Source organism: Diabrotica virgifera, chromosome 10 (assembly GCF_917563875.1).
Source record: "Diabrotica virgifera virgifera chromosome 10, PGI_DIABVI_V3a".
In the NCBI taxonomy this organism is placed as follows: Eukaryota; Metazoa; Arthropoda; class Insecta; order Coleoptera; family Chrysomelidae; genus Diabrotica; species Diabrotica virgifera.
In genome coordinates this window covers 86,287,642-86,302,787 of record NC_065452.1, presented here as the reverse complement: position 1 = coordinate 86,302,787, position 15,146 = coordinate 86,287,642, and the positions used below count along the sequence as shown (strand labels likewise).

At 35.8% G+C, this 15,146-nt stretch overlaps 1 long non-coding RNA gene across 1 annotated transcript; it reads left to right on the top strand.

The window, feature by feature from the left end:
- The first annotated feature begins 5,875 nt into the window (after window positions 1-5,875).
- Window positions 5,876-7,684, top strand: LOC126893420 (uncharacterized). Its single transcript, XR_007701174.1, has 2 exons — window positions 5,876-6,238; window positions 6,697-7,684. It is a non-coding gene; the product is annotated as an uncharacterized LOC126893420 (long non-coding RNA).
- Window positions 7,685-15,146: the final 7,462 nt, after the last annotated feature.

Sequence of the window (15,146 nt, the reverse complement as noted above, 5' to 3'; positions counted from 1 at the left end):
AAGGTTGGAAGAGGTAGTAGAAGAAGATGTCGTTGGCAAGTTTGGTTTAGGAACGAGAAACGACCGTGGAGATAGAATGATTAGATTTTGTGTAGAAAAACAATTAGTAATATCCAACACTTTTTTTGACTTGCCTAAGCGACGACTTTACACCTGGAAATCTCCTATGGACACTTATGGAAGAATAGTAAGAAATCAAATTGATTATATCTGTATATCAAAAAGATATAGAAATGCTATCTTGTTCTCCAAAACATATCCAGGAGCGGATGTACCCTCCAACCACAACTTACTAGCAGCTAAAGTATTACTTAAATTTAAAAAGATTAAAAAACCCAAAATATCTCCTAGGATCAGCAAAGATAAACTTTCAAATGCGGAAGTGAAAGAAATAGTAACCGATAAATTAGAAGATCAGTTTCAGAAATTGGGAAATAAAAATTCAGAAGAACAATTATGGGAGTCATGCAAAGAAACATTGGAAAAAGTCCAAGAAGACCATCTAATGGAAAATCAGCGTAGGAATAAGCAACAGTGGATGACAGAAGAGATATTGAATTTAATGGATGCAAGAAGAAAATATAAGAATGCTAATCTGACAGAATACAAAAAGCTAAACAGTATGATTCGAAGAAAAATAAGATCAGCTAAATCAGAGTGGCATAAACAACAATGTAAAGAAATTGAGAACTACGAGCGTATCTATGACGCATTCAATATGCACAAAAAACTGAAAGAAGTTGCAGGACTGAATAAAAAATGTAATCCTCCACTAATCGAAGATAAAAACGGAAAAATTATAATCGATATCGAAGGTCAACTAATAAGATGGACAGAATATATAAAGGAATTATTCGATGATGAAAGAAGCGAACTAGAAACGCTAAATGACATAAGCGGTCCTCCAATAACTAAGGAAGAAGTGCAATACGCTATAAAGAACGCAAAAAACGGGAAGGCGATCGGACCAGATGGGATTTACGTAGAAACACTAAAGCTTTTAGGTGTCGAGGGCATTAAGATACTTACGAAATTGTTCAACTTAATCTATGAAAGCGGAAAAATTCCTAAAGATTGGCTTAAATCCTCATTTGTTGTACTACCAAAAAAACACAGAGCCACAAAATGCAGCGACTATCGCACCATCAGCCTAATGAGTCATGTATTGAAAACGTTTCTTAGAATCATTCATCAAAGAACATATAGAAAAATTGAGGAAAGAATCTCAAGTACTCAATTCGGTTTTCGCTGTGGCCTTGGAACGCGTGATGCACTATTCGCAACCCAAGTTTTAATTCAAAGATGCAGAGATGTAAATCATGACGTTTTCATGTGCGCGATTGATTTTGAAAAGGCCTTTGATAAAGTTCGCCATGAAAAAATGCTACATATTCTCAAAACTACCGGTCTGGACGGTAGGGACATTAGAATAATCGCAAATTTGTATTGGGGCCAGGCTGCATGTATTAGGGTTGCGAATCAGTGCTCTGAAGAAGTAAAAATCAAGCGCGGAGTTCGACAAGGCTGTATATTGTCACCAATGTTGTTTAATCTTTACGCTGAAACAATTTTAAATGAAGTCTTTGAAAACGCAAAAGAGGGAATACTCATTAATGGTATGCTTATGAACAATATCAGATACGCAGATGACACCTTGTTGCTGACTGAATCAATTGAACATCTTCAAGCGTTATTGAATCGAATGGTGGCATTCTGCGCGATATATGGACTCAAACTCAACGCAAGAAAAACAAAGTTTATGGTTATTAGTAAACAGGCAGCCGTAAATAATAATAACTATAACGTAACAATCGGTAATGACTCAATTGAACGAGTAAGTAATCTTGTATATCTGGGTACTCATACTAATGAAAGCTGGAACCCTAGTACAGAAATAAAAAGTAGAGTTGCCAAAGCAAGAACAAGTTTTATGAAATTTAAGAAAATCCTGTGCAGTCATGATCTAAATTTGGAACTTCGCATAAGAATGGTCCGATGTTATATATTCCCAGTACTACTTTACGGGGTTGAAGCATGGACACTGACAGAATCGCTTTTAAAAAACCTAGAAGCATTTGAAATGTGGGTCTACCGCCGTATTCTGAAGATCAGTTGGGTAGAAAGAGTCACAAACGAAAGGGTTTTGCAACGTTTGAATAAAAGTTGCGAAGTAGTGAACACGGTTAAAAGGCGCAAATTGGAATACTTTGGTCATATAATGCGTCACCCAGAAAAATATGACATACTTCACCTTGTCATGCAAGGTAAAATAATGGGAAAAAGAAGTGTGGGCCGCCGTACAACTTCTTGGCTTAAAAACCTACGCCAATGGTTTGGGAAAACTAGCACTGAACTATTTCGTGCGGCTGTAAATAAGACAATGATTGTTAATATGCTGCGCAACATGAGAGCCAACGATCGACAAGCGGTCTCGGCACCTTAAGAAGAAGAATGTGTTTGACTTCTTTTACAGTAAATTTATGTAGAGGCAAGTCCATTTGAAATGGGGCATCTAGGTAGTCCATTATTTCTTTTTCTTCTGCGGTGGATACCTCGGAAGGAAAGGTTTAAATACATTTTTAGGTGTTCCGCGAAGACTTCAGCTTTTTCTTTATTGCTTCTGGCCCATGTATTATTGAAGTTTTTGATTGGTGGATTTGGAAATTGTCGCGTTTTGAGTTTTCTTGTTGCTTTCCATAATAAGTATTCCGTTGATTCTGTAGGTGTAAGACTTTCCAGATAGTCTTGAATGCCTTGATTTAGCTCTTCTTGAATTAGTTGTTTCAATTCTTTGGTTACTTTATTTTTCTTATATTTCTTCTTGTTTTTACCAGTCCTTGCCTGTTGCCATTGTTTCCGTAATTGTCTTTTGACAGCAATTTTTTCTTTAATTGTGGGGGATGTTTCACTTTTGCCTAGAGCTGTTTCATAGTTTGTAGTGGCTAACCAAGATGCTTTTGTATATTCTTTGTTAGGTTTTCTACTGCTGATTCGATGTCTAGTTCAGTTTTTAACGATAAGTCTAGGGAAATTAAATTATCTAGCTTCAACTTTAAATCTCTTGTGCAGAGCACTCTTCTTATTTTGAAATTTACTTTCTAGCCTTTTCTATTCTGATTTTGAATTCCTAGAAGTAATCATTTTTGGAGTTAATCATTGATATGCATATTTGCCACACGTTCGACATTGGTTTTGATTATTAGAAGATTCTCGTTATTAGCAGTATGTATCCGAACGAATGTGTTTTATATAGATGGATTTTTAGGCATGGGAATAAACCCCAATGAGTTGTAATTGAGCGATGGAAGGATCAATGCTCGAGGTGAGACTATAGACAAAAAAAACAAACAAATGGATTAGAAGCAAAACCAAAGTAAAAGAGTCACTTGCTATATGCTGCATATAGTCATTATGTGAACAAGTCAAATTAGAGCTAAATGGTACCTAACAGGAGGGCTGAAAACTTCGTAGGCTAACATAGAAAGACATTTTTTTTGGATAATATTTGATTTTATTATTCAATATAGTTACCTTCGAGGAGGGTGATACAACGATTGTGGCGGTCATACAACTTTTCAATACCATTTTTATAATACAATTTGTCTTTAGCCTCAAAATAAGCCTCAGATTCAGCGATTAACTCTTTATTGGTGCTAAATTTCTTTTAAGCGAGCATTCTATTGAGGTCAACTAACAGGTTGTAGTCGCCGGGAGCCATATCTGGTGAATACGGTGGCTGCGGAGGCAATTCGAAGCCCAATTCATGAAATTTTGCCATCATTTTCAGTAATTTGTTACACGGTGCGTTGTCTTGATGAAACAGCACTTTATTTTTCTTCAAATGGGGCCACTTTTACGCGATTTCGTTCTTCAAACGCTTCAATAACGCAATGTAATAGTCGCTGTTAATTGTTTTCTCCTTTTCCAGATAGTCGATGAATATTATACCATGCGCATCCCAATATACTGATGCCATAACCTTGCCAGCCGACTGTTGCGTCTTTCCACGCTTTGGAGTCAGTTGCTACGGCTCCACGGGCGAGAAATTGACGCTAGCAGTAGCAGTAAAATGAACTTAAGGTTCCGCGGAACGGAATGGGAATAGCCGAACTGTACCGACTACAGGACTTTTGTGCGTAGTCGGTTCAGTTCGGCTATTCCCATTCCGTTCCGCGGAACCTTAAGTTCGTTTTACGGCTCCTGCTAGCGTCAATTTCTCGCCCGTGGAGCCGTTCGTTAATCACGTGCAGTCGACGCGGCAGACTGTCTATTGGACTCCGGTGTGAAATGATGGAGCCATGTTTCATCCATTGTAATATATCGACGCAAAAATTCGGTTTTATTACGATTGAATAGCTTCAAATACTTCTCAGAAACACCAATTCGTTGTTGTTTTTGATCGATTGTGAGCTCTCGCGGCACCCATTTTGCACAGAGCTTTCGCATACCCAAATATTCATGTACAATATATCCGTCACGTTCCTTTTATATCTTTACAGTCTCAGCTTTCTCGAACAACTTCACTTTATGGTCATCCAAAATTATTTTGTGGGCTATTTTGATGTTTTCATCGGTAACAGCCTTTTTGGGGGTCCACTGCATGCATCGTCCTCGGTGCTTATTTCGCCTCATTTAAAGTTAGCAAACTATTTCTCAACGATTGATTTTCCTGGTGCAGACTCTGATTATTGTTTATCAAGCCAAACTTTGGCTTCAACAGTATTTTTTCGCCAAAAAGCAATCAACTATTAAGGTACGAAATTCCTTTTTATCAATTTTTTTTAAACTAACCTAAGTTGCTTCACTATATCTTTTAAACTAATAGTTCGATAGCTGTCAAATTTATAAACGCATCTTTTGAATGTTACCGCTGACTAAAAATGATATGGATTTAATACTAGTAGCGCCATCTATGTGGCAGCCTACGAACTTTTCAGCCCGCCAATTAGAGCATAATACATTGGATATTTTAAACATCCATGTTTAGTTTTATATTATTCATCTATGTTCCTATGACAGATCAATTGTAAAGGGTTTTTACCCACATATTTTTTATTTTGGGGGTTAGATTCACGTAAACACTGATGATGATCGGTCATCCGATTGAAAACTAGTTCTGTGATGTAGCACTTTTTAGGGATTTTAACATATCTTTTATAAAGGATTTTATCGTTTTTAAAAGTAAAAGACGCAGGGAAACATGCTGCCAAATTAAAATGGAGCTTCGCAGGACACAATGCCCGACTGAAGGATAAAAGATGGAAACATGAAATACAACAATGGAGACCATGGCTAGGAAGGAGAAGAAGAGGAAGGCGACAAATGAGATGGGCTGATGACATTAAGAAGATTGAAGGACAACTGGAAGCAAGTGGCGCAAAATAGAAAACACTGAATTGAATTGGGGGAGGCCTATGTCCAAAGTTGGATAACTTAAGGCTGAAGAAGAAGAAGAAGAAGAAGAAGAAGAAGAAGAAGAAGAAGAAGAAGAAGAAGAAGAAGAAGAGCTGTAATTAAAATTGTATTTTTTTTTGTTTTTGATGTTTCGATTTCCAATGCGGAAATCGTTTTAGTGTGCGGAGTGTTACATTATACAGTCCCTGGCCATATTATTAGACGCACTATAAGATTTTATAAAAAAAAGTAATTATGAGGTGATACTAAATAGGTTTTTTGTATGTACCAGACACAATGTATATCTATTATTTTGTTGTCCATTTAATTGTCTAGTTTTTATCACAAACTAATCATCATTATTAATTAACAAATATGTATTTATTGACTCTTTAAAAAAACAAAAATAGCGACAATTAAATGTTAAATATTTTGTTGAGCCACCTTTAGCCACTATTAGAGCTTTAATTATGCTGTAGCGATCACGCTACTAATTAAATTACTTTAATTAAAATTGGATTAAAATATACCCCTCTACAAAAACCTTGGGTGACGCCCGCGAAGATCCAACACCGATTTTTCGGTGCACAGGCGCGCCAATAGAAAGAAAATCGATGATTGTCGATTTCTAGTTTAGTTGGTCACGAACTCACAAAGAGGCAACACATCGTCATTACTTAGGTGACGGAGTTTGGGCAAAATTGGGAAGGAAACTATATAACTAAAGACCTCGAACATCAGCCAATAACCCATACTAATAATAATCAAGCAGTAGTTATATCTGGAGGCTTATTTACAAGAAAGGAAAAAGGTTATAATACCGCCGATGTGTTGCTTTGCTCAAGTGAGTATATTGATATATTTCTCTTTATTTCTTCATTATAAAATCAAATTCACCATCCTAGATATCTCGTTCGTTATCTGTAGATATTAATTTCAGTTAAGAAATAATTTAAATGTCACATTATAAGTTATATTACGGTAAGGATATTCGTTTCCATTTGCAAAGGAACAGTCAAGGCCATATGTTTTAGTGCTAAAGTTAAATTCCAATTTCTCATTAGACTTTTTGCTCTAGGTTTTTTTGAGGTAATAATATAAAAAAGTTTTAACGAATATCAGACATGTCATGCGCATGTCCCTGCCATGTCTGATTTGATGATTTGAGTTAGTTTCAGTTTGACATGACATATGTATACCTAACCTGAGTTTTTTTTTGTTTTGGTTTCCAGTGCAGTGACCCTGTGCTGTCTACACATAGTGTTATAAATAATGTAATTAAATTGATAAAATTTATTTTAGATTCCGTCCCGTAGCTACTTGTCACATAGACACTTAGCCTAGTCAATTTAGATAGATTGTATCATCATTTAATGTGCCATCATATAAATATGTGCCAGTTACTGTAAGCAGCTAGGGTATGGGTTACCCCTAGAGTTACTTTTGATTGGATTGGATAGTACCTATTTCACAACATCCAGGATTGGATTTATCACCACAGCAGCCCACTAGTTTTTGCCGTGCCAAGAGGAAATTCATTCCTATCTGGACCTTTTTAAATAGGACTTGTGGTTAAGATAAGTTGTTTAATCTTATTATTTACATATTTTGGGTACTCTATAGTTGCTTGCACTGTAAACTTCTTGTATGCATACAATTGAGGTAAACTAGGTACATATTTCTTGATACATAGGGTTTTAGGTCGTTGGTTTTTTTTTGATTTAATATAAGTAGTAGTTTCCAATAAATAAAATTAGGTCTTGTTCAATAATCATTATAAATAATAATTGTAGCTTAAAAATTTGATAGGGAAGGGGTCGTTAAAGGTTTGTCGCGGATTTCAAATAGGGAATATGTCTTGTAGGTTTTTACATTGTATATAAAGAGTAACTGACCAACTCATTTATACAACTCATTTATATCACTCATTTATATAACTCATTTATATAACTCATTATATATTTATTTATTAGTGTTTTTGCTAGGTGAGATCTTTATTATTTTTGGTAACCGTAGCGTTCTTGTTGTGGATCTCACTCTAGCGTAGTTCAATTTAGGAAATAATTACTAACTTTTTAGTTGTAAGGACTTAGTGCTATTCTGACGGACTTTTGCTTTGGATTTTGATTTTAATACCTTTGCTTGGCCAGTGATAGTGGATAATTGCTTGTTAAGTGGCCTTTGCGGTCCTATTTGATCTTTTCCCCATCCACTATCACTGTTATCACGTTGCGTTATATGTAAATTGTTAGTATTTAACATTTGTTATTAATATATTTGTATGTATTAAGGTTGGTGTTTTATTTCAGTCTGTATTACCAGTATATAACATAGCAAGACAAGATCAGTATTTAGTATTTTGTATTTCAGGTGGTTGTAACCAGTGTCATAGAGTTCCCGTTGTTCGTTACTTCAAAATCTCGAACCTGTCCAACTTCTTGGTTCTGAGAGCCGAGTTGTTCGTTCGAGTTGGCGCCCTTTTTTCTTCTTCTTTCTTTGTTGTAACTCGATATTATTTTATCTCTAGCATTCTGATCTATTTTCCTTTAACAGTCTCATTTTCTTCCTAGTTACTATCATTTCATTACCAAATTTTCTTCTCATATCTCCAAAGCCAATATTCGGTATATTGAAGCTAGCCCGAATACTCACTTGAGATTTAGTGTCTCTCTGCCCTTTTAATTTTTTTTTTCTCCTGAGCTAAGCCCCTCTTCTTGTCGTCTTAAATCTCTTATCATTTATTTTACCCATCTTTATTCAGTTCTTCTCTTCAAAAATCTCTATACCCAGAGTAAAGAGGTTTCAATGCGCAGCATACTATCACTGCAAACCTGTACTACGAGACCTGTAGAATTAAAGCTCTAATAGTGGCTAAAGGCGGCTCAACAAAATAACATTTAATTGTCGTTATTTTTGTTTTCCTTCAAGGGTCAATAAATACATATTTTTGTTCAATAATAATGTTGTTTTATTTGTGATAAAATATAGACAATTAAATGGACAACCAAACAACATACATTGTGTCTGGTACATACAAAAAACCTACGTAGTATCGCCTCATAATTAACATTTTTTATAAAATCTTATAGTGCGTCTAATAATTTGGCCAGGGACTGTACATATCATTCAAAATCTCGAGTTCTTTTATGATTTTTTCTGGCTTAGTGTTTTTATCAGATGCAACTTCATCTCTGAATTTATGCATTTTTTTATTGAGATTTGTTGCTTTCGCCCATTTTACAACATTAAAAAAGTGGTAAAAACCATGAATTTTCCATGTCTGTCTGAGGTGTAGAATGAGAGTTCATACACCGAAGATGGCAAATAAGGTGAGAAATTGGACCTCTGACTTTCGGTTCCAGCGTTTCAACTGGAAGTACTGTTTTAAAGTCGCCGAAATAGTAGAATATGTAATACATAATATGTTATATTATATCAATCGACGTGTATCGAAAAGTCGAGCTCGAATATTTTTTAGTCCCAGTTTTTGATGTCATTTCCAGTTAAAAAGTTATGACAAAAATGACCAAAAATTAGTGAAGTCGTTTATCAATTGATGACTACAAACGATCAAACGGTAATTACAAACCTCAAACGTGGTCTGTAATAGATAAGGAAGGTAATCTAAAGACCGATACTGACGAACTATTGGAAACATGGCGAAACTACTGTGGTGAGCTATATAAACATAACGAGCTATCAGCAGAAAAATCAGTGGCCGTCTGACTACCCTAGAAAACCTACTGTTTTAGTCGATGAAGTCAAAGATGCAATTAAATCACTAAAGAGAAATAAATCCCCCGGGCATTGATTCAATACCATGTGAAATACTACAGTTACTAGGTGACGAAGGATTACATATCATTCATTCTATCTGTGTTGCCATTTGGAATTCAGGAAAATAGCCATCTGATTGGTTTACCTCAATTTATATCCCGCTACACAAAAAAGGAACTACTACCAGATGTGAAAACTACCGCACACTGTCACTAATAACATATGCTAGTAAAATCTTGTTACACATCATCAAAAACAGATTAAAAACCTATCTACATTACCAAATTCCTCATGGACAAGCGGGGTTTGTAAAGGGTAAAGGTACAAGGGAACAAATCCTGAACCTGAGACAACTCATTGAAAAGTCTAGAGAATTATTTCAAGTACCTATGATTATATGCTTCGTTGACTACCAAAAGGCATTTGATTGTGTAAGCTGGATAAATCTGTAGACAATTTTAATAGAAATGGGCGCACCAATGCACCTGGTGACACTTATTAAAAATCTGTACCGGTTCAATATAGCGACAGTACGACTAGATCATAAGTTCTCAAACCAACTCAAGACCGAGAGAGGTGTTAGACAAGGATGCGTGTTGTCACCTGACTTATTTAATATTTATGGTGAACATGTCATGAGGATGGTTTTAGAAGGATGGGCCGGTGGAGTAACAGTAGCTGGTAGGAAAATCTCCAATTTAAGATTTGCTGATGACACTACACTTATAGCAGCAAATGAGCAAGAAATGTTTGATCTCCTGCGAAGAGTTGAGAATGAAAACAATAAAGTTGGTCTAAAAATCAATAAAGCTAAGACAAAAATAATGGTGGTCGACAGATTCGACACTATTCAACTGACTAACATGTTACAAGAATACCAGATAGTGTAAACACCTTTGTCTATCTCAGGTCTAGTATAACTAAAGATGGTAACTGTGAAGCAGAAGTTCGGAGACGTATTGGTATGGCAAAAAATACGATGAGTCGCCTAACTAAAAATTGGAAAGACATCTATCTCTCAAAATATCAAGATGAGACTGGTTAATGCCCTTGTATTCTTAATATTTCTATACGGAGCAGAGACTTGGACTCTTCGCGCATGCGAGCGCCAAAAATTGATGCCTTTGAGATGTGGTGCTGGAGAAGAATACTGCGCATACCTTGGACAGCTCATAGGACAAACTCTAAACCAACTCAAGATTAAAAAATGCTGTCTACAATATGTCTGCAACGAATACTGCAATTCTTTGGTCACGTGGTTCGCAGAGGTGACGACAGTTTGGAGAGATTAATTGTTTCTGGAAACGTTTCGGGGAGAAGATCCAGAGGACAATCACCAACTAGATGGTCCGACCAAGAATTCAGCTGGAAACTCATTCTGCGAAGCTCTTAGAGCAACTGAAGATAGAGACCAATGGAGAAACATTGTTAGGAATATTGAAAGAAATCACGATCCTCAGTAATGGAGAAACGACAAGAGAGAGTTATCAATCGATGTACAGTTACACGAATAGTTTAAATGTCGACTTTTAGTTCTACTTCCGGTCACGTTGAGTCAAACATAGGATTTACAAAGTCCAATTGCTTAAAAAAAAACAGCAAAATCCTGTATAAAAGGTATATTTAAAATCCCTCAAAAAGGCCACATCAAAGGGGATGATTTGAGGGATTTTAAATATACCTTTTATACAGGATTTTACTGTTTTTTGTATAATATGGTATACAGCCAACTACAGGAAAACTTTTCCTTGTGAATTTCCAATTGCTTGTTTACATTTATTTTACATTTTGCTGCAAGATTTATATAGTTCATCTCAACCTTTTTGATTTCTGCTGGATGTTTTATCATTATAATTTTATCGTAATTAATAATGAGGTAGACAAAATTTGATTTAATTTGGGGAGAAAAGATCTCGTTGCACGAGATCCAATGGATATTTATTTCTTTAGGTTATGACTAGAGCTCGGGAAATATCCACTTAAAAAACCCTAAAATATGCATGCAAATATGCACAAAAAACAGTTGAAATATGCACTAAAATATGGTTTTACGCATTTAACGCATATAAATAAAAACGCAGCAATCTTTGTATTGAAAGTACTTAATTTATTTTATGTCAAAATCACAAAAATATTTATTGAAATTTTTACATCATTATATTCATATATTCTTCCTATTCATCAGCATTCAGCATCATCAGTATTCTTTATTATATTGTTATTAAAGTTAAAACTATATATTATTAAATGTTTTTCTAAATTTTCTAGAGAAAAACTGTGCCGTATATCTGATAATAATTGTTTATACGCGGAAAAACTTCTTTCTACTTCACCCCTGTTGAACTGGCCCCCCCACCTTGTAGAGATATACTAGAGATACAAATAGCGCTAAATTACGAGCTATTTATGAGCTTTCATACACCGTAGATTAAAAATTTCGGACTCGTTACACTGGGTTGGAAATTAATATTTTTGTGGGGGTTAACGCAGCCCCCTCCCACTACTTAAAAATAGAGATATTGAATTAATCTTTGCGGCGGAATTACTAGCTATTTATGGGCTTTCGAAGTAATATAGTTTATATTTTGGAGCTTATCCCCTTAACCCTCGAACAACCCTTTATTTGATTCAACCCAAGAGAAAAATTAAAATACATATATCATATCGAGGATATAATCCGTATAGCGTATAAATTCTAAGAATCAACTTTCAAAATACGCGCATTTCGATTATTGAGCTTACAGCCCCTTCACAAGAAAACCTCCCCATTTTCCCGGCCTAAGAGAGAATTATTGTACTTAAAATTAAAAAAATTAATTATTTTGCGACTACATACCGTTTACTAATTTATGAGCTTCCAAAATATGCGCATTTCGATTATTGAATTGCAATTTTTTTTTCTATAGTGCCGTCTCTGAAGTTAAAAATCAACATCCAAAAACCTTCGATTTCGGTCAACCTCCATCAATTTTCAGGAAAATTGGTGAATGGTTAGACGATACCTCAATAAACATGAGTGACATAGTGCCAACTTGCGCTTTTACGCTGGGGGTGGATGCCACACCCTTTTCGGGAGTGAAAATTACTTTGTTAAAAATAACCCCACAAATGGATAGAGGGACAAATTTTAAGGAAAATTTGATATATAAAGTTATTAAAATACTTAAATCAATACTTTTTAAGTTATCAAAGATCAAAGATTTTGATTTTTCGTGAAAAAATGCATGTTTTAAAGCGGTTTTTCATAAATAACTCAAAATATGCATTTTTAATAAATGCATATACACTTTTAAAGTTTATCCAAAATATGCAAATATGAACTTAATATGTATTTTGCATATTTCCCGAGCTCTAGTTATGACTATAACATTTTAAAGATAAAGAAAGACAAAATATGAATTTTGAAATATGAATGTATCCCGAATGAAGTACGTGCCTCCTAGTGGCGGGATACGGGCAACAATACATTGGCTTATAGGGCAGTCCTTACAGTAGGGATCCTGGCCTATACAGAAAAATGCAGGCGGGTGTGGGGTAATACTGCACTTTGGTTGCATTGGTGGTGTATTGGCTAAACGTGCAGGACAGGGCAGGGTATGGTGCTGATAGAAAAGGCATTCAGGCATCAAATATCCAAAAATCTTTTCAGGCCATAATAATGAAAAGACCTTCTCCAAACGAAATAAAAACTTATACTGAAATGATGGCATCTCCTGAGGTAAAATGTTCCGGAAGTAAAATGAGCCTCCATTCGGATCTCCGGGTGAGGACTATCTCAGGGGGAACACCATTACAGGTTAGAAAAATCAGGATAGGGTCTTGGAATCTTGGTAGTCTTACAGGTAAGAGTCTGGAGTTAGTGGATGCGCTCAAACGAAGAAGAGTTCAAATTGCTTGTATTCAAGAAACTAGGTGGAAAGGACAAAGGGCGAAAGAACTAGGTGATGGATATAAATTGTGGTATGTAGGGAATAGTAACACTAGAAATGGAGTTGGTATAATTGCTGATAGTGAAATGAAAGATAACGTAGTAGAAGTTGTAAGAACGAGTGATAGAATGATGTCAGTGAAATTTGTAATTGATAAAGAGGTATTGAATGTTGTGTGTGTGTATGCTCCTCAAACAGGTCTGGGTGAGAATGAAAGAAGAGCTTTCTATGATCAATTGGGAGACATACTGAGTGATATTCCAGCGGAGGAGAAAGTTATAATAGGAGGTGATTTCAATGCACATGTGGGCCAAGCCAAGACAGGATATGAAACAATACATGGGGGATTAGGCTTTGGAACTAGAAATGAAGCTGGAGATGACATGCTAGAATTAGCAACAGCATTGGATATGGCGATTGTTAACACATTCTTTAAAAAGAGAGAAACTCAACTTATTACCTACAAAAGTGGACAACATCAATCCCAAATAGACTACTTCATGATAAGGAAAGAAGACATACGTGAATGCAAGGACTGCAAGGTAATAGTTAGTGAGACAGTAAGCCAACAACATAAGCTGCTTGTTCTGGACATCGAAGTAAAAAGCGAAACTAAACAAAAATATCGGAGAGGACCACAAAAAATCAAGTGGTGGATGCTAAAAGATGAGAAGGAAGGTCTATTCAGGGAAAGAATAGTAGAAAAAATATGTTGGAACATGAAAGGAAGCCCTAACACAATTTGGAGAAAAATGGCCAATATTATTAGAGAGACGGCTATTGAAATACTTGGGAAAACGTCAGGAAAGAAGTTTGAAGATAAAGAGACTTGGTGGTGGTCAAATGAAGTACAAGGAAACATAAAAGAGAAGAGAAAATTATATAAAAAGTGGCAAGAAACCAGATCGGACATAGATCTTCAAAACTATATGGTCGCCAAAAAGGAAGCGAAAGTAGCAGTAGCAAAAGCTAAAGCAGAAGCGTATTCAAACCTATACGATCAACTTGATACCAGGGAAGGCGAAACGAAGATATATAAAATAGCCAAACAGAGAGCAAAGAAAGCAAAAGATTTTAATCAGATTAGATGTATCCGAGATGAAAATAATAAAATACTAGTTCACGAAAGGGATGTCAAAAAGAGATGGAGAAAGTACTTTGACAGCTTATTAAATGAAGAATTTGACAGACAGCCTGTAGAGTCAACGGAGACAGTAGCAGCAATGGTCACCAAAATAACCAATGAGGAAGTGGCTCAAGCGCTTCAAAAAATAAAGAAAGGAAAAGCGGTAGGACCAGATGATATTCCTGGGGAAGTATGGAGAGCATTGGGAGAGACAGGAACAAGGTGGCTAGCAGGTCTATTTAATAGAATTATGGAAGTTGGACAAATGCCAGACGAATGGAGAAGCAGTATACTGGTACCTGTTTACAAAAACAAGGGAGATATACAACAATGTACAAACTACAGGGCTATAAAACTGCTTAGCCACACCATGAAAATATGGGAAAGAGTAATTGATAGACGGATACGTGAAGAGACCGAAATATCCGAGAATCAATTTGGCTTTATGCAGGGTAGATCAACAACAGATGCAATTTTCACTATAAGGCAGTTGATGGAAAAATACAGGAGTAAAGAAACAAACGCTCATATGGTATTCATTGATCTTGAGAAAGCATATGATAGAGTTCCTCGAGAGATTCTGTGGTGGGCACTCAATAAGAAAGGAGTCCCTGGTGAATATGTAAAGATTGTGAGGGATATGTATGAGGGAGTAACGACTAGTGTTAGGACAGGTGTGGGAGAGACTGATAAATTTCATGTGAAAGTAGGATTGCATCAAGGTTCTGTGCTTAGTCCGTATTTATTCTCATTAGTTTTGGACCAGATAACAGCGAAAATACAAGGTAACATTCCATGGTGCTTAATGTATGCTGATGATGTCGTGTTAGTAGGAAATAGTGAAAGAGACTTAGAACAAAAACTGGAACAGTGGAGACAAGCTCTGGAGGAAAAAGGTTTAAAACTTAGTAGGACAAAAA